We start from the raw sequence: 25,884 nt of genomic DNA, 5'->3' as shown, positions 1-25,884 counted from the left end.
CAAAGATCCCTTAGTAGCTTTTTTTTTTTTCTTCAATCTCCAGCCCCCCTTCTTCCACCAAGGAGACAAGGAGAGCTAGTAGCTGTGCTGTTCTAACAACACTATTGATAATGCATTTTTAATAATATTTCTAACAATGCTGTACACGTGTGGGGGGGTTAAATTTAAATGAGTTTGCTATGTTGCAAACTAAACCACATCTGCATGTAATTTAGTTTGCAACCTTGCTATTTGTAACCTTGCAGCTTTTGCCAGCTCACCTCTGCACCATGGGAGAGGCAGGCTGAAGGCAGAAGCAGTAGGCGGCAAAAGCAGGCTGAAGGCAGAAGCAATGAGAGGCCTGATCTTTGAAACTTTTTATTGATTTTTTCACCCCCCCAGCAGAGCCTGCCCGCCTTTGCTGCAGCCAGAGCATGAGCTGCCAACAGGTTCTTTGCTGCTGGAGGCCCTGAACCTTCCTTCCACTCCAGTGGTGCCTGTCAGCAGCACCTACCTGCCAGCAGCCCACCCAAGCAGCCCCAGGGGGTGCTGCTGCTGTGGAGGGAAGGACTGGAAGGACCTCCCCCCCGGCCCAGCTCGGGGGCTGCTTGGCCTGCTGGGAGCTCATCTCTAGCTGCAGGAGATGCAGGCAGGCTTCATGGAAAAAAAAAGGTCAGGTCCCTCACTGTAACAGTGACAGAAGTCTCGAAATTGAAACTGGATTTTTAATTGTCCTAACTGAGAACCCACCATTTCAATTTAGGGGACTAAACTAGGGATGCACTGATAGAGATTTCTTCAGCTGATACCAGTTGGTGATTTTTAACAAGCCATATCAGCTGATACCAATCTGATGGCTAATACACAGCAAGGCAGCTTGGCAAGGGAAAGGGGAAGGGCGGAGGAAAGGGGCATGGGGGCAGGGACAGATCAAGGCCCCCGGCAGTGAGGGAGGGAAGAAGGGAGGGAGTGGGGCTAGGGCAGGTGCTGCACAGCTGGGGTGGGGTGGTGGTGGGACAGAGCTGCAGCTCTTCCGGGGGGCATGGGGAGAGGGGGCAGCTATGCACACCCTCAGAGGGCATGTGGGACATGTACCTCCAGTCTGCATGGAGCAAGGGTGCGCTGGTACTGCAGACTGTGGCGGGGGTGGTGCCCAGTTCTTCTCGGGGGCTGGGCCAGGGCTGTGCTGGGGGCAGAGGACAGTGGCACTGGGAGTGGGAGCTATGGTGAATTTTGGGGTAGCTGCAGCCCCTCCCATAGCCTTCCCTCCCAACGCCGCCACCTGCCCCAAGCGCAACCCCAAACCCCCCTGCTGGAAAGAGCCCAGTGCTGTCCCCAGCCCTAGCCCACAGCAGCAGCCCACTCTTGCCCTGCGTGCAGATCCAGGGCACACATGACCCTGTGCCTCCCATGGGGGTGGGTGGTGCAGCAGTGGGAGCCACTCCCTGCCCCTCCCCACATCCCCTGGATGAGCCGCAGCTCCGCCCCAGGCCCTTCCCCAGCCCCATCCCCTCCCTCACCGTGGGGACCTCAATCTGCTGTCCCCCTGATGCAAAAGATTGCGGTTTGTTTCTTGGAGGCCACTAAAATCACAGACACACACTCATTAGCTGGCACAAAAGGTGTATTTGCAAATAGGGTCAGAGCAGAGTCAAAAACTCAGATTACTCCGAACCCACCAAGGAATTTTTGCAGGCTGTATTTATCTTTTTCCTCCTGGGCACGTGTGCAGAAACAGGAACTCTTACAGCTCATTTCCTATTCATACAAACATACATGTGGTTACATCACGACATCCATCGCATGTATATTATAATTAACTACTTAAGTATGCAGGGTGGAGAGGTAAATATGCATCAGCTAATTGAGCATGCTCAGAGAGTACTATAGGTCACCAAGAGTTTAAACCCCCCCCTTTCAAGGACACAGTCAGTTGAATTCCAGCTTCTGTAATCTGCATGAGAAAGGCTAGGGAGAAGCTGGGGGAGAGTCTGCGATTTAGTATAAGAAGAGCTATGGCAAGGCTGGGCAAGGGAAAAAGTCCTTGGCAGTGTTTCTTTCTTATCAGGTGCAAGATGCAAGCTGTGCATTTCTAACAATACTCCATTTCTAACAATATTCCATTTCTAACAATATTCCTCCCTCAAGATGCTTTCTGCTCCCCATTCTCATTTAGGCAGATCAAGATAATTACGAGGAATTTTTCTGAGTACCATGACTTTTGCTACAGTCTGTGCTTTGAGGGGGACTGCTGCAACTTGCATCCCTTCAACTGTGGTGGTTATCAATCTAGTGACAGTACTCTCCTAATGCCACTTGGGAAAGATCCCAGCTGTGGTTCTCATCCCATTCTTGACCAGTACTCTTAACATCCGCCTTATCACTTACCAACCATTTTGGGGCCAAAGGAAAAGCCCTCCAAGGCCACTGTTCTCCGGCCTCTCGGAGTCCCCCACAGGCCCAGCAGTTGGTAAGATTGAAGGTACCTGCAATTCTTTTCATTGTGTCAACATACAAATTTGTCCCTGGGGGAGCAATTGGGGGAAGCGGGGATATAGGCTGGCGGCTAGGGCTGCTCAATCCTGCTTCTCTTACTACATAGATAACAACAAAGCATATTAAGATTCCCACCATATTCTCCCTTTCTTGAGATCAAATACAGCCTAAACATTTTCTTTTTACTTTCTTGTCTAATTTTCTGAACTTTGATTAAGCCATCTCAGGCGCACTTGGAGATCACCAGTAGGTTCACAGCTCCACTTGCTGGCTTCTTGTTCCGAGGACGACTCAGCTTCCGGAGTGAGTTCGTCCTGGGAGTTGGTGTCCTCTGATGCTCGTGGATGTCGTTTCACATGGGTATGGTGTATCCAACGGTCATGGCCAGCAATCTTTACAGCGGTGTGGGTTGTTAGAAGTACCTGGAAAGGGCTACTCCACCTCTCAGTCAAAGGTTCCTTTTTCCACCGCTGCACCAAGACCCAGTCTCCCGAGCAGAAGTCATGTACCGGTACGTCTAAAGGCAGACGCTGAAAGGAGGCTGCATACCTGTGAAGAGAAGACAAGACGTACTGCAAAGCAATAACGTACATATGAAGCTCGCTATTACCTAATTCAAAAGTTACATTTTCTCGCATCCCAGGGGGTAAGACTCGAGGGGGTTTGCCAAACATAATTTCATATGGGGTTAATTTAATGCCCCATCGGGGAGTGTTTTGAATGCGAGTAAGAGCTAGCGGCAATGCTTGAGGCCACTTAAGGCGTGCTTCAATACAGATTTTGGTCAGTAGAGTCTTTAAGGTCCTATTCATGCGTTCCACTCGTCCTGAACTCTGTGGTCTCCATGGTGTGTGTAGTTTCCAAGTGATCTTGAGAGCTTGTGCGACTTCTTGAACTACCTTTCCCACAAAGTGTTGTCCTTGATCCGACTCGATGGATTCAGGCAGAGAATACCGGGGAATGATCTCCTGCAACAAATACTTCACTACTGTAGCCGCAGTGGCAGTCCTGGTGGGCCATGCCTCGACCCAACCAGAGAGCTGGTCTACCATGACAAGTAAAAACCCATGATGTCCGGACCGTGGGAGCTCGGCAAAATCAATCTGCCATGTCTGTCCAGGGTACGCTGCCCAGGGTCTACCTGCCATTGGCACAGGGGGTTTCCTTTGAGGGTTTACTTTCTGGCATGTGATGCACCTGGTAGCAATACGCTGAGCTTCTACATATAGCCCTGGGGCTACTGCTTGGCGGATCACTAGATCACCCATAGCCAAGCCTCCCATATGGGTTCTTGCATGGAGCTGTTGCAGCACCTCCCGAAGCAATGGCCTGGGTATCATGACCTTTCCTCCCGGTACTATCCACCACCCCTGGGAGTTCTTTTTTGCACAAGCTTTCTGTGCAAATTTATCTTCTTCAGGGGAATACTGCGGGACTAAATCCCGGACGTATGGCCATATGGCATGGGACAAGGCCTGCCTGGATACTTCCTCCACTTCTCCACCAATAAATGCGGCTTCCTTTGCTGCCGCATCAGCCTTTGCGTTCCCAAGCTTATGCTTTTCCTCAGCAGCCTTCCCATGGGCCCGCACATGAATGACTGCTACCTCTTTAGGCTGGTGGAGTGTCTCTAGTAGCTTGATAATCTGAGGGCCGTTAGCAATTTTATTCCCAGAAGCCGTAATGAAACCCCTTTCTTTCCACAATAGTCCGTGCGCATGGACCGTAGAAAAAGCATAGCGAGAATCAGTGTATACATTAACCTGCTGACCTGTCCCCAGCTGTAATGCTCGGGTGAGCGCAGTGAGTTCCGCGGCCTGTGCCGACCATGAGCTCGGCAATGACTCCCTCCATACTACCTTATCCAAGGTTACCACTGCACATCCTGTTCGTCTTTTTCCATCAATGACAGAGCTGGAGCCGTCTGCGAAGTATTCAGCATCTGGGTCTTCATTTGGGTCCTCAGCAAGATCAGGCTGCACCTGTGTGGTTTGATTCAGGACCTCAAGGGAGTCATGCATCGGTTTCCCTGGCTCCGGCAGCAAGGTTGCAGGGTTTAAGGCTGTAGTATGTTTGAAAGTAAGTCCTGGATTAGAGAGCAAAAATATTTCATACCGTGATTGTCTGGAGGGGTTGAGAAACTTTCCTCCCTCAGTCCCTAGAATCTGGGGAACTCCATGTGGGGTGTGTATTTCCATATCCGCATCCATGACTATCTTCTGGGCTTCTTCAACAACCACTGCTGTGGCTGCCACAGCCCGAAGACAGGCTGGCCACCCGAGTGCAACTGGATCTAGAACCTTTGAGTAATATCCCACGGGTCTCCAGGTTGGGCCTGATGGCTGTGTCAGCAGCCCTGATGCGACTCCTCGATTCTCATGAACATACAGTCGATATGGCTTTTTACTATTTGGGATGGCCAGGGCAGGGGGCTGGGTTGATGCTGCCTTAAGCAGATCAAAGGCATGCTGCATTTCTTTATTCCATTTCCATTTAGTGAGACTCTCCTTAGTCAGTGAGTCATACAGTGGTCTAGCCTTCCCACCATAATCTGGTATCCATAGTCGACAGAACCCAGTTAGCCCTAGGAATGCCCGCAGCTCCTTGGGTGACTTAGGTGAGGTTAGACCTTGGATTGCCTGTATGTGATCTGCACTCAGGGCTCTGACTCCTTTTGAGAGCTTATATCCCAAAAATGTAACTTGAGGCTGACATATTTGGGCTTTCTCTCTAGAGACTTTATATCCTTTTTCCCCTAGGGTGATTAGCAGTGACCTGGTGGCTTTCTCACAGAGTTGCAAGTTTGGGCTTGCAACTAGCAGGTCATCCACATACTGGAAGAGAGTCACTGCGGGATGTGATCCCTTCCACTCCTCCAAGTCCTTCTGAAGGGCAAGTCTGAAAATATGGGGGGGCTGCTATGAATCCTTGTGGAAGAACTGTCCACATGAGTTGGGCTTTATGGAAAGTATCTGGATCCTCCCATTCAAAAGCAAACAATTTTTGACTTTCTCGGTGAAGGGGAATGGAGAAGAAAGCATCTTTCAAATCTAGCACTGAAAATATTTCAGCTTCCCCCGGTACTTGTGTCAAAATCGTGTGTGGGTTTGGGACTACAGGATGGTCTGAAAGTACCTTCTTATTTACTGCTCGCAGGTCTTGGACCAGTCTGTATGAGACCCCATCTGCCTTCGGCACTCCAAGAATGGGGGTATTATATGGTGAGGACCCTTCCACTAGCCATCTGTACCTCTTGTATTTCTCTATTAATGGCTTGAGTCCAGCTCTGGCCGCTCGGCTGAGTGGGTACTGCTTTACCTGAACGGGCCCCTCCCCATCCTTGAGTATGATCCTTACCGGGGAGACCGACCTTGCTCGCGCGGGGGTTCCATCAGCCCATACCGAAGGGTCTACTCCAGTCATGTGATCTTCAGAACTTACTACAGGGCGTCGGTCCTCCAGGAGAGCCATCTGATAGTTCGAGCTCTGCTTAACAGGTAGCTGGACCACCATCTGGTCGTCTCTGAAAAATATCTCAGCTTGCAATTTTGTGAGTAGGTCCCGCCCAAGTAGTGCAACTGGGCAACTTGGAGAAGATACAAAGGAGTGCTCAAGCAAATGGTCCCCCACTTTGGTGAGAAGTGGCTTACAAACAGGGAGTCGGGATTGCGTTCCCTCAATCCCTTCCACAAGTACATGCTGTTCACTAGTTCCTGCACAGGGGGCGTTTTCTGGAATCATTGAAAATGTAGCCCCAGTATCCACCAAGGCTTCAAAGTTTTTGCCACCAACCCTAATGGTTACCATAGGATCTTCTCAGGCTCCAACTCGAAGGGTAGTGGTCTTAGATCCCCGTCCCCTTCATTCTGTGTCCTCACCCTTTTCCTCTGCCTGCATGAGGTGACCTCTTGGTTCACCCTCTCTCTTCTCCTTTAACTCTGGGCATTCCCTCTTCCAGTGTCCTTTCTCCCTGCAGTAAGCACAAACATCTGCTTCCACTCTTTCTCCTTTCCCTTTCTGCATCCCAGCCTTTCCAGGGTTACCTCCAGTTATAGCAGCTGCCAGCGCTGCCATCTGTCGCTGAGCCTTTTTATCCTCCTTGTGCTCCTGCATATGCTCATGATTCCCATATACCTTATATGCAATTTCCAGCAGCTCTGAAATCGGTTTCCCAGCACCTCCCTCAGTTTTCTGTAACTTCTTACGAATATCAGCAGCGGATTGACCAATAAACATAAGATTTACCATGCATTGATTATCTGGGGCTTCTGGATCTAGGTCCGAAAACCTGCGGAACGCCTCATACAGCCTCCCGAGGAAAGCTGAGGGATCCTCTCCTCTTCCCTGTCTCACTTCATACAATTTAGACAGATTAGTAACCCGAGGCACTGCCTTCCCCATTGCTTCCACTATAATTCCCAGATACCGTGCACTCAGCTCTCTTCCTTCTGCAGTATGATTATCCCATCTCGGTTCCTCACCAGGGCAGGTATCACGCAAGGTACGACCAGCAGCTCCCTCCACTTCTACCCTGGCTGCTGCAATGTGCTCTGCCGTCCCGAACACTAATCTCCTCTCCTCCGGGGTCAGGAGGGTTTGAAGCATCATCTGGACATCAGCCCAAGTGGGTCAATGGGTTTGCCCAATAGATCAAAACAGGTCCCTCATCTTTTCAGGGTCTTCACGAAAAGAGGGGCTCTGATTCTTCCAGTTAAATAAATCTGAAGTACTAAATGGGGTGTAGACAAAAGTTGCATTCCCCCCTCTCTGATAACCTCTCGCGTCGGGCAATTCAGCACCGGCTGTGATTCTACAGTCTTGCGCAAATAATAGCCCTTATTCCCTGATTCAGATGGGGCACTTGGCTGAGGCTCACGCTCTGAATCATTAGGTATGCTTTGATACGCCGGTGGTGGTTTCCCTGAGGGAGGGAGCGGTGGTGCAGAGGGACTGGATCCCGAGGAGGTGTCTGATTCATCCTCGCTACCTGACAGGGTGACTGGAGAGTGGGTCCGATACTCAGCCAATTCAGAATTCCCCCCCTCATTAGACTCAGGGAGTACAGGCGGTCCTCCTCGAGTCTTTCCTTTAACAACCATCACATGAGACTTTACTAAGCATTTCTTAATCCAAGGTGGCTGATTTTGAACCACCCACAACCAACAATCGATATAAGGAAATTAATTCCAATATCCGTTCTGCATAACTATTTCATGGATAGCTATCACTTCTTTTACTACAAAGGATCCTTTTGGGGTCCAGTGGACCCCAAATGTTGGCCACTCCAGTTGATAAAACTTAATTAAATCACCCTTTTTCATCTTCACTCCATAATCTGCCTGCTTTCCAAATTTACTGAAGTTTTGTAATATATAACCTAAAGGCGCATCCGAGTTTTCTACACGGGAGCGACCCGCACCCATATGCCCACAAAAGTGCGTCCAACGCACACCAAATACCAAAAGATCCTAGTTACAGACGGTTCTCATATACCAGGCCGAAAATTTCCCAGTATTAAACCAAATCGAACGCGTCTTTGTTCCCGGATCCAGACCAAATTGGGCAAGGGAATTCATATACTCACTCAGATACCCCAGAGATCTTGATCAAAATGCCGGAATGTGTGTCTGGCGTCCTCAGAAACCACAAATTTGCACAGGAGCCTTTAACTTCCCGGATATCCCGACTCACGTCTTAAGCCCTCTGGGCGAGCCCAAAAAGGCGGCTTGGTGCGCACTCCCCGTGGTGGCAGAGACGATCTTGTCACTGAATTCCGGGGTAGTCCAAGAAAACTCCTGCCTGGCTCGCCAGATTTGATGCAAAAGATTGCGGTTTGTTTCTTGGAGGCCACTAAAATCACAGACACACACTCATTAGCTGGCACAAAAGGTGTATTTGCAAATAGGGTCAGAGCAGAGTCAAAAACTCAGATTACTCCGAACCCACCAAGGAATTTTTGCAGGCTGTATTTATCTTTTTCCTCCTGGGCACGTGTGCAGAAACAGGAACTCTTACAGCTCATTTCCTATTCATACAAACATACATGTGGTTACATCACGACATCCATCGCATGTATATTATAATTAACTACTTAAGTATGCAGGGTGGAGAGGTAAATATGCATCAGCTAATTGAGCATGCTCAGAGAGTACTATAGGTCACCAAGAGTTTAAACCCCCCCATTTCAAGGACACAGTCAGTTGAATTCCAGCTTCTGTAATCTGCATGAGAAAGGCTAGGGAGAAGCTGGGGGAGAGTCTGCGATTTAGTATAAGAGCTGTGGCAAGGCTGGGCAAGGGAAAAAGTCCTTGGCAGTGTTTCTTTCTTATCAGGTGCAAGATGCAAGCTGTGCATTTCTAACAATACTCCATTTCTAACAATATTTCATTTCTAACACCCCCACACCCCTTCCCCCACAAAAGCCTTACCAGCCAGAAGCTGTTCTCCATGCTACTGTGCTGCACTGCTGCTGCGTGCCTGCACAGGACATTTATCAGTGACATTCTTGGCCACATCAGCCAAAAAAAAAAGCTGATTGCCAATAATGTCAATTTTCCTTATATGAGTGCTGGTACAATATGGAACCAATGTATTGGTGCACCTCTAGACTAAACCAATGTCATGTGTACAAGTGGCCTGAAGTGGCTTGATTTCTAGAGGTACTTTAGCCTAAGTTGTGAGAGCTCAGTAGTAAGTGGGAACTGAAAACACTCTAAGCCTTAGAAAAAATTCAAACATCAACAAGGATATTTCCCTAGGTGGACAGAACTGAAGCACAGTAGTGTATACTGAACCCCTAGGGGAAAAAAGTGCTAATCTTAGTACAGATAGGCCTTTCAGAATCACAGTTAAAATAACCTTTTCATGGATACACTCAAAATTTGCTGAGTTCCATTAGCAACTTGTCAGGAACATGAGCTACAATTTTGTATAAAGTACAGCTCATAAAACACCCCTACAGATTCCAGACTGAAGGCCGTATCTTAAGACAAACTACACATCAAGCTGATTCCAAATACACGGAATACCGGGATCCATAAGCTTCACAGACAGCACCCCTGTAAAGCTGGGCATCTAGAAATGGCATTGTAAAACTCTTTAGGTCATACTTTACTTGCACTTTGGATGCTTGTGCCCAACACTTTTGGCTTCCCATAATGCTAAAGCTGTTCTGGAGCACAAACTGAAAAGGCAACTTTCCTTGAGTATAGGTTAGTGTTGTTTTCTTAATAACCTTATCTATACCAACTACTCACTTCTGCTGTTCCATCCAGAGCCCCTCTTCCTCTATCTGCCTCTTCTTCCTATCTCAATCTTTCTTCCTCCTCTTTCTTACATCTCTCTTCTTTCTTTTGTAAATGCTCTCGCTCTTCCTCTTCATGGCATCTTCCTTCTTCCTCTTCTTCCCTGTTTCATCCATTCAGTAAGACATTTCAGCATCTTTACAATCTTAGATCAAGTTACTTGTACCATTATATGTTCTGGTCCAGGTCAAAAGTTATAGCTGCACAGATATATGTTGGTGCAGCGAGCACATGGTAAGAACGCCCTTTGATTTGTGATATCTTTCAGTATTTAGCATGCTTATACCTTCCATTCCAACAATTCTCAGGCACATTAAAAATGTGGAGTAGAACACCAGCAAGGGTTTGCAGAACTATGATTTACCAAGTATGAATTTAGGATTATAATTTGAGAATCACTTTCTAATAGTTTCTGTCAAGAGATAATGTGCTTAGAAGGTATTGCACAGCTCCTACTCAATATATTAGCTGAACAAGGTGGTACTGGGTATACATTCACTGCCTGCTGAAAATTTGTAAGATGAGAATTACTTTCTAGTTCAGCCTGAAGGATTGTGGACTTGTGAGAACTACTTGAGCAAAATATGGTCCGTGGGCTGGATCTGGCCCACCAAGCATTTTTATTTGGCCCGTGGCACCCACCAACAAATTTTGCCCTACCCAGCCCTTCTGTCCATGAGGGTGAGAGTGAGGCGCCCATGTATACACACACCTCCAACATACCCTGTTGTGCCTGGCTCCCACCCTTGTGCAGGCAGGCAGAAGGTCCCAGCCAAGCCAGCACACAGCTTCTGGGAGGGGTGCTGCTGCAGCCCTCGGCACAGGTGGCAGAAGACCAGTACTAATGGGGTTCAGCCCCCCCAAACATGGAGCAGCCCATGCAGCAGAGGTGGGGAGGGATGAGCACACACCCAGGATTGCAGCCTGGCATGTGGATGACTGGCTGCCCAGTATAGCAGGCAAGTACCAGTTGATTCTGTGAAGGGGAAGGGGCTGGGGGGCAGATTGAGGCCCCTGCAGTGAGGAAGGGAGTGAAGCAGAGGCAGAGGCAAGGGTCCTGGCCGTGCTAGGTGGTGGGATAATCAGAGCCCAGGTGGCTCATCCAGGGGCACGGGGGAGATCCCACCACTGGGTACACCCCAGTGGAGGCCCTGTGGGCTGTGCGTGGGGTGGAGGTGGCTACTGCTGTGTGCTGGACTCTGTGTGCTGCTGCAACTGCCCCAGGAGCGGCACGATACCACATGCATGTTGCTGCTGGGCTGTGCTGCACCCCTGCTCGCCCAGTGGCAGGATACATATGATGTCACATGGCTCGAGGCAGCAGTGCACAGAGCCTGGTATGCAGCAGCAGCCACTGCCAGCCCATGCACAGATCCAGAAGTGTGTGCCCCCAGGGTGCATACAGCATCAGGAATCCCCCCCCGACCACATCCCTGGATGAGGCATGTGGGCTCCGATTGTCCTACCACCCAGCCCAGCCATGGCCCTGTTCATCCCACCTCCTGCTCCTGCCTCTGCACCACTCAATCCCTCTCCACTGGGGCCTTGATCTGCACCCGCCATGGCCTTTTGCCCTCCCCCTGCCCCTTCCCCCACACTTACCTGCTGGGGGGGACGCGCAATGTGCGCACACACTCAGCACCCCCAAAAAATTTTTTTCTCCCCTGTCTATGCTCCGCTTCCCAGGCTTCTGGTTCATTCTGGGCAGCAGGTAAGGAAGTGGTGGGGGTGGGGGTGGGGATGCAGCTGCGTGGGGGCACAGAGCATGGGGCTGGGGCTAGCTGCAACACAGAGCCCGTACCCAGGGGAGCAGCAGCGGTGTGGAGCTTTGGTGAGCAGCACGCGTGTGTGAAGGAGGATGGGATTGCGTACCATGGGGGACAATGCTCCCCCCCCATTGGTGCGCAATCCCAGCAGGCGCTGGCAGCAGCAGCAGGCGGGGGGGCGTCAGGGCTCTCATGCCTGGTTCAGGCACCAGTGGGGCATGGTTCTGGCCAGTGCTGCACATTGCAGTGAGGGGCACAGCCTCTGCTGGGCAGTCTTAAGTGCAAATGGTACAACATCATTTTTAGGAGAAAACTGGCACACACTACATCTTTAAATAAAGACCTCTTTTGCATATCTATTTTGATTAATCAAAGCCCCAAAATTTCATCATGTTTCAGGAAAAGATGAAGGAGGCAGCATTTTCCTGAGTTTCAATTCCAAACACCACTGTTTTAGTCTTCTAGATGTATAGTTACAGATGACATACTTACGCAGAGAACTTTCTTTCCTTGTCTCTCTTTTTGACAAGCAAATGTATTTGTTTGGTTACAACTGAATCAAAAGGACTCCAACTGCATTTCTCCCAGTACTTGAAGTAAAGATCAATACAAATGACAAATGTTTTACCTTCTACAGGCCTTGATACATGTGCAAGTGATTTATTTAAATGTGGATTTAACTGCATCCGATTTACATGCATGCTTATTTAGATGAGGTAGTTACACGTTCATTTGGTCTTGAGTATTAAGTTATGTACCTCATAGTGCTATTGGAGGGTGCTTACATGCCATGATTTTTTTTATAGAGTAGATTCACGTAGTTTGAATTCTCAATCATCAAGTGGCACTGTTCTAGATGGAAAATATATCTATTTAATTTTAATTTAGCTTTAATTACATAGTTTTAATTTAATACTCCAAAAGCTTAAATAGAATAAATATTAAAATGTTAAATATTTAATATTTAAATAGCTAGCCTCAATAGCTTAGCTTTAATTTAGCTGTAATTAAAACTATATATATTATATAAAGTAAATTAAAGCTTTCTTCTCTGTAAAGAATAAAATGTATTTGCTTGCTATTCTGAGCCTTGTTTCTTCTCTGTATGGGGGAAGGGGGCAGGAGAGCGGTTGAGGGGCTTAGCATTGGAGGTGGGGGATATATTAGCCACTGTATAGGACACAGCTATGGCATTCTCTGGGGTGCAATGTGGATATATGGGGCTACAATGAAGTATTTTTTCCAGGCAGCAAAACAAGGCAGCTATACGATAGTGCAATGCACTCAAAGGCTGTGGGAAGGTACTCTGAATCAAGGAAGCATTTGTTCCAGAACACTTTTCATTTGAGGGATCTATATTTGCAGACCTTGCAATGATTTCAGGCAGAGAACTGGCCCTTTCAGTACGTCACAGGCACCAGGTCTCTGAGAAGACAGCAGTGGTTTGTCTGACTGCTAGCTCAGAGTCTTTTGTTGTTGATACAATTAAGGCTGTGAGGGGCCCTGGCTGATTCTTGCTAACATGAGAGCAACCAAGCAACAACAGATGGAAATGGCCATCCCACCACTGTTTTTGGTTAAGGGGCTACTTGACTTCCCAATGGTAGCAATTACCAAGTTGATTGCTGACTAATTTTTCCCAAGTGCTAGCCTTCCAGTGTGTATCCTTTTGCTTGTGAAATTGAAAGGCTGTGTGGGCATTCTTTATTTTGGGTATAGCAGCCTGTATTTCTAGTTATCATAAAGGTAAAATTATAGCAGGTTAGCATAAGGGTAAATTTAACAGGGCATACATAACACATAGGACCATAAAATCTCAGCCAGCTCTTCACTGTACCTTAGCTGAAAAAATGCTTCAGGGTCTCAGGGGGTTGCATTGAAGGTTGGACAGGCTGCTGGCAAGGACTGGAGGGTCTGAGCAAGGCCAGGGGCTTCCAGGGCTCCAGTGTGAGCTCCCAGCCCCCAGCCACCCTCCTGGACCCCAATACCCAGCTTGGTGCTTGGCTCCTGCCCTGGCTGTTAGTCACACACCTCACCCACCACATTCCTCACACCCTAGTTTCATAGTTTCTAGGGTCGGAAGGGACCTGAGTAGATCATTGAGTCCAACCTCCTGCCATAGCAGGAAAGAGTATTGGGCTCAAATGACCCCAGCAAGGTGTACATCCAGCCTCCTCTTAAAGACCGCCGGGGTAGGAGCCAGCACCACTTCTCTTGGAAGTTGGTTCCAGATCCTAGCCGCCCTGGCCGTGAAGTAGCGCCTCCTGATATCTAGCCTAAATCTACCCTCTGCCAGCTTGTGACCATTATTCCTGGTCACTCCTGGCAGTGCTCGGGGGAAACAGAGACTCCCCCAATGCCTGCTGGTCCCCCCTGACTAGTTTGTAACAGGCCACTAGCTCCCCCTCAGCCTTCTCTTGTGGAGGCTGAACAGGTTCAGGTCCTGTAGCCTCTCCTCAAAAGGCCCTGCCCTGATCATGCGGTGGCCCTCCTCTGAACCCTCTCCATGCTGTCCACATCCCTCCTGAAGTGCAGTGCCCAGAACTAGACGCAGTACTCCAGCTGTGGCCTGACCAGTGCCGCACAGAGGGGGAGGATCACCTCCTTGGACCTGCTTGAGATGCATCTGTGGATGCATGACAAGGTGCGGTTGGCCTTCCTGACTACATCCCCACACTGCCGGCCCATGTTCATCTTGGCATCAGTGATGACTCCAAGATCCTTTTCTGCCTCTGCACTGATGAGAAGGAAGTCCCCCAGCTTGTAGGTATGGTGCTGGTTTTTCCTCCCCAGGTGCATCACTGTCACAGGGCGGGGACCCTGGAGCGACCGTGATCTCTCCTGGCGCCCCTACCATGCCAAGTTGTCCATCAAGCACCCTCGTTCTCGCCCGCCACGTCTTTGATTGTTCAATAGTTTATAAGGGAGGCTGCCTTCTGTCCCCTTGGACATGGTGCTAGTATTTATTCTGGCCCTTGTTTCCCTAGATTGATTAGGTGCACTCTGCCTTATCGGCTATGCGTGGCTCCTACCACTCCTAATACCATGCCCAAAGCCTTTCAGATATTCTGGACGTTGTTGAGTCTGTTCCTAAGGCCCACGCCCTCACGGACGCTCTCCTGGCCTGCCTTTGCCTAATGGCCCCACTGGGCCCTTCTCTACGCTCTTGCCCTCTCCTGGGCTTCCCTCTATGTGCTTGCCCTCACCGGGCCTTCATGTCCCTAGATGCCCGCTCCTAGGGCTCCTTTCCAGGGCCTCGCAATGTACGCGCCCCCTCCTGGGGCTTCTCCCGCACAGACAGTGCCCCAGTGGGGCCTGTCTCTCCATGCTCACGCGCTCTCTTGCGCTCACGCCTGCCCACACTGGGGCCTATCTCCATGTGATTCCCGCAGTCGGGGCTCAGGTGGCCGTAGCCATGCCTGGCCCCCGGACCCCTTTTCGGATCCTACGCCCAACTCGGGCTTCCCAGAATTGGGGCTCAGGTGGCCTCAGCCTCACCTGGCTCCCAGACCCTCCTTCTGGGCCCTACGCCCCACTGGGGGTTTTCTCAATTGGGGCTCAGGCAGCCTCAGCCTTACCTGGCCCCCAGACCCCTTTATCTGGGTCTTGTGCCCCACTGGGCCTTTCACCTGCGCCCACATTGGGCTCCTCCCGATACTGTCCCACTGGGGCCAGGGTCGGGACAGCCTGAAATGCAGCGCCACTCTCCAGCGCCAAACTGCTGTGCCTTCTCTGGCACCAGATTGCTGTGCCCTCCCAGGGCACCAGGAACCTCCCATGCTACTGGGGAGCTCCTATGAGGCCTCCTCCACCCCTTATAGCCTCACCCAGTCCTCCGGTCTTAACAACAAACAACAAAACAATATCGTAAGCCAACCGGCTATAACTCAAGAACTAAGCCACCTCGCTAAACATAAACTCTAAACCATCAAGGAGTTTCTCCTCCCAAAAATCCCCACCGGGGCTTCCTCCACCCGGTCTACTCCCAACAGAAACTGCTCAGGCCACCAGGCTTCTTTCTTCTACCCGCTTCCACCAAGCTCCTACTTCCTCAGCAGCCAGAGGGGGAACTGACCTCCGGCCTCAGCCTGGCTGTTGTTATATAGGCCAGGCCCTGCCCCCTTCTGGTCAGCTGACCAGACTGGTTGCCCCAGCAACCCGCACCTTGGCTGCCCTGGTGACTGGCAGCTGAGCCTATATTACTGCTGTCAGTAGCAGGCACCTTAGTGTCCTGCTACAGTCACCTTGCACTTGTCAGTGTTGAATCCCATCCTATTCTCATCCGCCCACCCCTGTAACCTCTCTAGGTCCAATGTAGCCTATTCCTTCCTTTTAGCATGCCCACATCCCCCCACATCTTAGTGTCATCAGCAAATTTGAACAGGGTGTTTTTACCCCCTTGTCCAAGTCACTGATGAAGATGTTGAACAGTGTGGGCCCAAGGACCGAGCCATGTGGAACCCCACTGCTCACATCCCTCCAGGTCGAAAATGACCCATCCACCGCCACTCTCTGGGTGTGGCCCTCCAGCCAGTTGGCAACCCAATTGACTGTGCGGGTGTCAACACCACAGTCCCCCAGTTTCTTAATGAGAACGGGGTCAGAGACAGTGTCGAAGGCCTTCCAAAAGTCCAGGAAGACTATGTTCATTGCTACCCCTGCATCTAATGATTTGGTGATCTGATCATAGAAGGCATGAAAGACATATGGAATTGAGTAGGGCTGCCATTAGAGGTGCACCGATGCATCAGTCCTATATTGAATCAGCACCAATATATGGAAAATTGACAGTATCAGCAATCAGATTTTTTTGGCTGATGTGGCTGAAAATGTCACTGATAAATGTTCCGTGCATGTGCGCAAGTGCAGCGCAGCATGCAGGCAGCCAGGAGTGCAGCCCAGCAGCGTGGAGAGCAGCGTCGGGCTGGTAAGTCTGTTGGGGGGGGCAGTTCGAGCCCCCCATACTGAGGGAGAGAGTGGGACTGGGGCAGGGATAGGCGCTGCACAGCTGGGTCAACTTATCTGGGGAGCATAGACAGGGGGGCAGCTTCCACTGCTGCACACACCCCATGAGGGTATGGTGGGCATGTGGCACTGGATCTGTGTGTGAAGTGACAGTGGGTTGCTGCTGTGGGTTGGGGTTGCGCCAGGCTCTTCCCAGCAGGCGGGCTGGGCTGGGGCTGAGCTTGGGGCAAGCAGTGGCAGCACTGGAAGGGGTGGTTAGGAGGGGCTACTGTGAATTCTGGGGAGGCTGCAGCCTCCCCATAGCTCCCTCCCAGTGCTGCTGCCACTGCCCTGAGCACAGCCTGGTCCAGCCCCTCACTGGGAAGAGTCCAGTGCTGTCCCTAGCCCCAGCCTGCAGTGGCAGCTTGCCCTCACCCCACGTGCAGATCTGGGAGTACACCCCCCATGCCCTCCTGGGGTATGTGTAGGGGCAGGAGCTACTTCCCACTTCCCGTGCTCCCCGGACAAGCTGCTTGCAGCTCCATCCTGTGCCCCTCCCCGGCTGTGCAGTGCCTGCCACTGCCCTAGTCCCAGCCCCAGCCCCATTCCCTCCCTTGCTGCAGGGGGCCTTGATCTGCCCCTGCAACGTCGCCCTCCCTCCCCCACCCCTTCCACCACAACAGACTTACCAGCTGGACACTACTCTCTAAGTTGCTGGGCTGCATATTGGCAGTCGGATTGGTATCAGCCAATATGGCTTGTTAAAAATCAGCCATTGGTACTGGTCAAAAAAATTTCTATTGGTGCACCCCTAGTTACCATTGTCTGGGTTTTCTCAGACATGTCCTCTTTTTTGGCCCCCAGTCCTCCTGTCCTGGAGGGTTTTTAAAATGTGACCAAATGTCTGGGTTTTTGTTTTGCCTGTGCTTTCCTGGGCACTTCCAGCTTGGCTGCTTGGGGCTGGGAGGAGAGGGGCAAGGTGATTGACTGTTGGGAGATCATGTGCTCTGTGCGCCGGCCCTGGCAAGCTGCTTGTAGGTGAGAGAGAGACACAGAGAGTGTGTGCACTTGTGTGTGAACTGTGTGGCCAGCAGGGCTGGGGGGGCTGCAGGTTGGGAGTGAGGGGCACTGGCTGGGCTGTGGGGGCTGTGGTGGCTTAGGAGTTAGGGGCAGATGCAGGCATAGGCATATCATTGCCCCCCCCAATCATTTACCCCTTCCTCCTCCTCCTCTCCCTTCCCCTCCCTTCCCCCTACAGGTGTCCTCTTTTTTGATACTGAAAATATGGTAACCCTAGAAACGAGCAACATGAACAGGAATATTAATTAGAAAACCATCTGTTGAGTGAGGAGGACTTTCCCTCAGGCCCAGCCAGACGGAGCGTGGAAGGGGTGAGAGAGCTTCCCCAGGGGCTGGGGTGAGATTTTTAATTTTCCAGGCGCAGTAATGCAAACCCCACCCTGTCAAAAATCATGAGACAAACTCTTAAAAATCAAGAGATTTGTAATCTAAATCATGAGATGCTATTTTGGAAGTGTGTGTGTGGGATGTTATTTGTGAAGGTGTGGGGAGATGTGGCTGTGTATTCTTGTATTAGGCAACCTATCTGCCATGAAGGCTGTGATGTCATGTTATGGCGTGCCCCCCTCAATTCTCAGGCTGTGTCCATCCATTGGCTTTCTTGTGCTAGACAGCCTGTCTGCTTTCAGGGCCATGAGAAGCTGTGTGTGTCTCCCAAGCTCTTTAGAAATCCACTTAACCCCTGATGCCTGTCTTGTACCCTTATGACAGCCCTAGGATTGGTAGATATAGAATTGTTTGATTGTTTGTATTGTTGCTTTTTTGTTATCACTCTGTATCAATAAACTCACCTATTATCAACTGGCAGGTGTCATGGTCAGTCTGAGGGTTGTGCTTACCTGGAACAAAGGTATAAAGGCTGTGTTCCTAAAATCCAGTGTCAACAATTGGCCACTCTGTGAATGAACAGGGTCCTTTGGCTCTAAGGTCCTTGGGAAGGGTTACAGTCTTTTGTGGATGGTTACAAGAGCAGTTATCTGTTTGCTGTGGAGTCTGTAAGGTGAAGGTTACAGGTGCAGGTTATGGCAAGGCAGAGTGTTATCCAGGGAGTGCAGCTTCAGAGAGATCAGAGACAGATACCCTGGGATCCTGTGTGCACCAGAAAATAGAGGCAGCAGAAGGCACAGACAGAGACAAGGCATGTTACTGGACATCTGCTCAGGCAGTGTCAGCTCCATCCCATGACTCACTCTGGCCTCCCATTCACCCCAGCCCCACTCCCTCCCTCACTGTGGGGGGCCTCATTCTGCCCCCCCACCCCTTCCCCTCCACAGACTTACCTCCACAGAGCTGCTGTACATGTGCCAGAAGAAAAAATCCTGAGATTTGATCTCTCTATTGGGAGATCATGAGTTAGAATGAATTGACTTGGAAACCAGGAGTCTCGTAATTGTTTCACGAGAGTTGGTATTACTGCAGGTGGCTTGGAGGGTCTGTCCTGGGACCCGGCTCCAAAGTCCTGGAGACCCTTGCATAAAGCTCCTTGGTGCTGCCACCCTGCCCAGCACCCGTCTCGGAGCTGGTCCCACATGGGGCATTTCCCTCTAAGAGCGGAAGTGAAAACTGCTCAGGCTTTGAAGCTTCCCGGAAGAGCCAGCCCAGCTCACACAGCTCACATCCCTCTCAGGGTGCTCTGTCTTACTTGTGAAGTGAGTCTGCTGGTTCTTAGCCCTAGCAGACAGGTGACCACAGCCAATAAAAGACATTGCCTCTTGCATGATTCCTAGAATACCATAGCTATAACATCAATCTAACATTACCATGAGTTAGTTAATTATATCATACTTCCATTAAATTTCTTTCAGTTTCAAGTGGGAATTCTCTTCCTTGGTTTCCTGTCCTAAATAACTGTGTGGTATTGCTGTATTTTATAGGCAAATGCAGCTATACGGAGTAAAGCTCAATGTTACTCAGAAGCTCATTTTGAGGCTTAATTCTGTCTACAAAATGCTTTGAAATCCTTTGTATTTTGCACTTCTGGGAGTGCATGTTGCTGCTATTCATTGAATTGTGATGGGCTAGCTGGTAATGATTTGACCTAGGGGTTTTGAAAGGGTAAAAAATTATTGGAGGGCTTGGGATTCCCTTTCCTCACCAATCAGGCCTGGAGACACCATCCATGTCCCCCGATTGGCTCCTCAGGTCACTTGGAGGGGGATAAAAGGACAAAGCAGCTGACTCAGAGAAGCCAGCCAGTGAGGGACCACAAGGAAGGAGTTTCAAAGAGCTGGCAAGAGCTGGGCCAGTGGGGAGGGAGCAGTTGCCCTAGAAGAAGCTGAAGGAGTGGGACCCACAGGCAGCGGTGGAACTCTCAGCAGCGTGGCGTGTGTCCGGCTGGAGAGGCTCCTTGCTGGATCCCAGGATCCCCAGGGAGAGGCTGCAGCCAGCAGGAGAGGTTCTTGGCTCCAGCTAGAAGTTGAACAGTGATCCGAGAGGTTTCCAGCTCTACTTCCAACTTCTCCAGCAAGAGGCAGGGCAGCTCGACATGAGGTAGGGGCTCCGGGAAGGCCAGAAGCCCTAGCAGCCTAGACCAGTCCCAGCAGTGGTGGTTGTATGGTAGAGTTTCTGCCTGCCATGTAGGAGATCTGAATTCAAGTCCTGGCTGGGTCAAGCAGGGGTGAGTCAAGTGACAGGGGGAGAAATTATTGCTGGAGTGGAGGGATCATTGTGTTTTCCTTTTTCCTCCCCCCTCCAGGTTCCTGTGCCCTATTTGTTGTGTTGTTTGCATTTTATGCTTTCTCAAACCTGTCTTGTGTTAACTGGATGAATATGTCTACAAATGTGAATACCTAACCTTTATTGAATCCCATCCCCTTGGGGCACTGCAGTGTCCCCTTTACCCCTTGGTTTATATATGTTATGTTCCCACCACTGTTTCTTTCATTAAAAGCTATATGGTTAAGTCCCCACTGGTGATCTGGCTCTGCTCTATAGGGGAAGGAGGGGCCCTGCACCTCCGACAGCGCTCATGCACCTACTCAGCTCCCTTCAATTGGAGATGGGGTACATCTTGGAGTACCACCCGGGTTACAGATTGAGACTAAAACACAATAGAGAGTAATTATACAGACAGCCTGTATACTTTTCTTCCTTTCAAAATATCAATCCTTCACATTACACAAGACTCATATTAAGACAAAATTCCTTCATTAGGAGTACTAATGCTTCCAGTAACCTACATCATGTTTACCCCTCCAAAGAAAAAAGAAAACACAGTCTTTTGCTACAACATAAGGGATTTTTTTTAACAAAGTTAAAAGCTTTTTCTTTTTCTTACTTTAACACTTCCTTCACTGCACTTAACGTGGAGTCTGACTTTTTATTGCCCCTCCCATGACAGTCTTGAATTCTATCTGTATACCTACTTGAATTTTCAGTGTTGGTAGCAACAGAATCATCTTTATTTGGAGGATCTGAGTTTGCAGAACTTGCCATGATTCCTGGCAGAGAACTAGCAGTTTCAATACACATCACACTCCAGCTTAAGCTTGGGCTTGAAGCATACCAATCCCCACCCTCCCACCCCATTCCCACTCCAATGGTGATTGCTTGAAGGATGAGGGGGAAACCTCCTAGAACACTGCATTGTCTATCCCACTATTGTGCACGTCAAGGGGCTACTTTCAGTGCTGGTAAACACCAGCTCCATTTCACACCCGTGTCTGAGCCCTGCACTTAGCGTGCCCTGTCTCAGCTCCAACTCGCACCTGTGTCTCAGCCATTTTAGCTGCAGGGCAGTCCAGGATCCCACTACTGAAACTTCCTAGCTCAAGTGGCTACTTGAATTTTCAAGTTGGCAAATACTAAGGTGATATTTGAGTACTTTGCACTTCCAGCAAGAAAACCTGCTTTATCTATTCAACCTCACTCACACCTAACCACAAGGAAGCGTGGAGATAAGAAATTACAGGCTCTGGAGCTACACTTGTTGGAAAAACCATGTCACTTTCACGATGACAGACCCTAAAAAACATAACAGACATTACAAAACCACTCACAGAACCTGGTTCAGCTAAACTATGTCTGTCGCCCCCGGGACTCAATTAGCTGCTCTTGTGCCTCTCTTGCTCGGGTGATGGATGTTACGCACCTCTTGGGCTCATGCCTCTGCCTGAGCTGGTGACTTCTGCCTGAATCCTTGACCCCGTGCTCACCTGCCACAACTTAATGACCTCAGTGTCCGGGGCTGTTCATGGGGCGTGCTCGTTGGCCCTAAGTTTCCTCCTGGCAGTTATTCTCGGGGCTCCGCCACCCCTACACCCCGGCCTCATGCCTCCTGTGTAGCGGCAACAAGCTGGTCAGTGTCTTGCTCCTGGGACCCTCCCGACACTATCTGGCCCACAGTGCGGGTCGGCTACCCTCCTATACCCCTCGGGGCCTGGGGTAGAACCAAAATCAACAAGAAAGAAAAAGGAAGCCCCAAACACAAAACCGGGCATACTGCCTCTTTAACTACCCCACCGCACTTCACCAGGACACTGGATGCCTCATCCCCTTAGGCACCCAGTTCCCTGCCTACTCTAAGGCACCTCCCAATCCAGCGGCAACGTTCCCTCCAGTGGCAATTCTCCCTGGACTCCTCGCCGTCCCTCTCCCTCAAGTTGGATCTCTCCCAGAGTGCCTTCTGCCGTCCCTCTGCGGCGATCCAGGCGTCCTCCTGCCGCTGGCTCCGCAGTGTCGCCGAAATGTTCCTCTCCCTCCTCACTTCTGTCCCAGCCGTTCCTGTTCTCTGGGCCCTGTGCCTCCGCTCGTCTCTGCTGCGGGGACCTCAGCAGCAGCACTCTCCCTCCTCCCGCCAGCTCTGCAGTGTGCGCCGCCATTTTTATCTGAGCCGGCCGGCTTCAGCTGTATAAACAGGCAGCTGATGAGCTGCGCGGGTTCTGTGTTCCGCCCACCATGTGCTGTTTTCCTAGCTGCCAGTGAGTATTCTTGCGTCCCGGGACAACGTCTATCGCACTTTAGTTATCACCTGGTGAGTGGGCCCCTAAATGAGATTTGACCCCATGCACGTGTATCATGTTACAGGTTGTAACACAATATCAGGTTGTAAAGTGTAACATCTATCATAGCCTTATCATTCCCCAGCACATCAAGGAATCCAACTTCAGTGCAAATGTCAGGATTGTAAGGTCTTACTTGTGCTGGGCCACCAGTTTGAGTTTTTCTTCATATGTTGCGTGAAAGGCTTTGCCATCTTTTTCTGCAGAAGAGAGAAAAGAATCTAGTATTCTGATTTATTCATTATGAGATCAGATACGCATACACATACACCAGCAAAAAAACCTCAAAGAACCTCTCCTTTGATTTTTTTTCAGAAGAAATTAAGACTAAAGTGCCCCTGACTTGGTAAATGAAAGCAATACATTTAAATAAAAACTGACACAGATGTGTCTAGAAGAGAGCTCCAGGTTTAGTTATTACAGCTTAGCGCCCTAAGACTTTGCATCTTTGATTACGTCTTTAGTTGGAAAGCTCTTCATAGACATAGCTATTAAGTAGGCTCACACTGAATCATATGGATACAGAGTTTTCAAATATTTAAAAAGCTTCTAATGTAAATTCTTCAAATATGCCTACCAAGTCCTTCATAATGTGGATGCAAAAACCTCTTGTGCAAAGGCTAACTTTGCGTTATGGATTTTAACTTTATTCTTTGCAGAATTATAAGAAGACTGCACAAAATAAACTAAATCAAGATGGAAGGAGAAAGTCCTGCTTAAAGCAGTTTGATGACTCCAACTTCCTTAGCAAAATACAATAGTATCCCACCAACCAAGAGACTAGCATTAATACCAATTATTAAGGCTTAAACTGAGAGGGCTTTGGCCCTAACAGAGGTGGACCGCATTAAAAACATTCATATATACAGTATATCAATGATTTTCAAAGATAAATGATTCTGCACTAGTTCTATAACTCAGCATCTTGTACAGCATGGACTGATCTTCATACAGAGAAGTGATTTTAATTCAATTACATCAAACATTAATCAAGAAGGAAAATGATACGTTAAAGTTGAAGATTTAAAAGTTAGTCAGCTAGGACTATTGCTCATCATATTTAATAAGCTGTCAAAATAAGACAGCAGAGAAGTAGCAACCATTTGCTATGATACTGCTTACTGAAGAGACATGTTTCCTGTTTCACAAAACAGAATGAATGATCTTTTTTTTTTTTTAAAGAAAGAAGAACAATTAGAATAAAATAGGGGTGCACCAATAAATATTTTTTTTGGGCTGATACCAATCCAATTGTTTTGGGAATTGTTACTCTAGGTGGCATTAGGGCATGTAGTGTTGAGATGGAGAAATTCTAGGCTGGTACACTAAAGAGGTTGCCAGGCAAGGTGCGAAGATATTAACTCCTCATGAATAGGAAACTGCTGGATCACATACTGCTTCAGTGCATACACATCTGAATGTAGCTCACATTGCAGGGCCTTGCAGCTTTAGGTCCTTCTTACTTTAAACCAGGGATTTGTGCCTGGTTCCTTAGTTGAAAGATCCCATTAAGGTTGTCCAAGGAGGTAAAAACTCTCCCCACTCCCCTCCGGTTTAGCACCCTGTGCCTGCCTCTGTTACTTGGCAGGACCTGCAACTGCTCCTTTGGGAACTGATGCTGCTGCCTACCTCTTGGCAGCCCCTGTATTAACTATGTCCATGCTTACCGCAATGTTCTTTGTTGCAAACAGACAAGGGGTTGGAGCCACACTTTACAGCCTGGCTCATCCCATCTGCTCCTCCTGCACTCCTGGCACCAGCCAACACAGGGTGGGTTGCAGGGATGGTTGCTGGCATCTGCAGGAGCAGCTTTAGCAGCAGGGGCTCCTGTTGCCCCCTCAAGTACAGACAGGCAGGGAGGGAGCAGCACTGGAAAGAGCACAGCAGAGTCAGGTCCTACCATTGCTGCCTTTACCTAGCACCAGCTAGATCAGTGGTTCTTAATCTTTTTAGCCTCAAGGCACCTCTCTGCCTCTTCTGATGCAGGTTGGGGCTGAGTCACTCTCAGCTGGAGTGCCTTAAAATTCAGAAAAGTTATGGAGGGGTGCCTTGAGGTTAAAAGGGTTGAGGACCAGTGCTGTAAAGCCTTAGCTTTGAACAAAATGCTTCAGTTTCATTTAATCACTGGGATTTACTGTATTTTCCCCTTTGACTCCATATAATCATTTGCCCATGTGATTGGGGTTGGCATGTGTTCATATTTCTTACTATTCATCTCCAGTCTTCTGTTGGCACCACCTGTGTGATAGTGCATTGACAGTAATCATCTGATTATTGGGAAGCAGTTCTGGAATGCTAAATATTGTTTACTTTCATCTGAGAGTCATTTGTTTTTGTACCATGATAAAGAAGTAAAATCTTTGTTCTTTAGAGATGCCCACAAATGCTTTGGTATAGGATGTGTGATACAGCCTTTTCTGCTGCTTGGCATGTAATGATTGGTTCCTAAAAATGGCTCAGTTGTGCCTCCAGTGACTCGCATCTGTGGATTCTTGTAATCTGGAATTTGAAAAGCCTTTTACCTGCTGTAGAGACCTACATCTATGACTGGGACTGTGCTAGTGTTTGTTAATCACACATGAATATAAGGACTCCTTTGAGTGACTTTCCCTTGCCCTAGATGAGACTTATTTCTTTCATTTGCCTCGTGAATCTGTTCAGCGAGGGTGTGTATTTATAACTGCACATAGTCTGGAAAGTAACTGGGCTTTTAAATAATTTCTCATAATGTTTTTGCTACCACTTAGAAAACTTTATTCATTCCTCACTATAAGTACTTAAGGATATAAATCTGTATCTAAAAATATTAGGGTGATAAATCCTTTTATGGAAAAAAAAATTCCAGGCTCTTCTTAACAACTCACCTAGAATAGATGTAGTAATACATGAAGCATCTGAGAAGGAGGGTTAGTATATTGTACCATATTTTTTCTAAATGAAGAGTCTTTTAATTTAAGAAAACAGTGGTCATTCTAACATCTAGCCTTCTCTGACTAGAATACTACAGCTCCTTTCTCCAAGCTTGATGTATTGTATTTTCCCCTTTGACTCCATATAATCATTTGCCCATGTGTTTCTTCATTTTTTTAAGTTCTACTTCACAATAATAGAAAATCTCATTGAGAGTTGCTTTATATTACACCCTGCTATTGTTTGTGAGCTGCTTTTCATTGCTATTTCACTCTGAAATAGGCTCATCTTGGTTATGCTACTTTTGCCACCAAACATTAAACTATAACAATTATGTTTATTGTTAGCTGGTATAGCTTGGTTAGAGCAGGATTGGCCAGCCTGTGGTATTGGTGCCACAAGTGG

The 25,884-nt window shown here is 48.9% G+C and overlaps 1 long non-coding RNA gene across 1 annotated transcript; it reads right to left on the bottom strand.

Moving 5' to 3' along the window:
* Positions 1 to 9,796: 9,796 nt before the first annotated feature.
* LOC149873590 (uncharacterized) lies at positions 9,797 to 25,512 on the bottom strand. Its single transcript, XR_016439866.1, has 4 exons — positions 24,237 to 25,512; positions 22,706 to 22,769; positions 18,409 to 18,562; positions 9,797 to 9,882 (listed from the first exon to the last, which is right to left on the bottom strand). It is a non-coding gene; the product is annotated as an uncharacterized LOC149873590 (long non-coding RNA).
* Positions 25,513 to 25,884: the final 372 nt, after the last annotated feature.

Source organism: Crocodylus siamensis, chromosome 1 (assembly GCF_052110815.1).
Source record: "Crocodylus siamensis isolate JL-2025a chromosome 1, ASM5211081v1, whole genome shotgun sequence".
Classification (NCBI taxonomy): Eukaryota; Metazoa; Chordata; order Crocodylia; family Crocodylidae; genus Crocodylus; species Crocodylus siamensis.
This window is presented reverse-complemented; position numbering and strand designations above follow the sequence as displayed.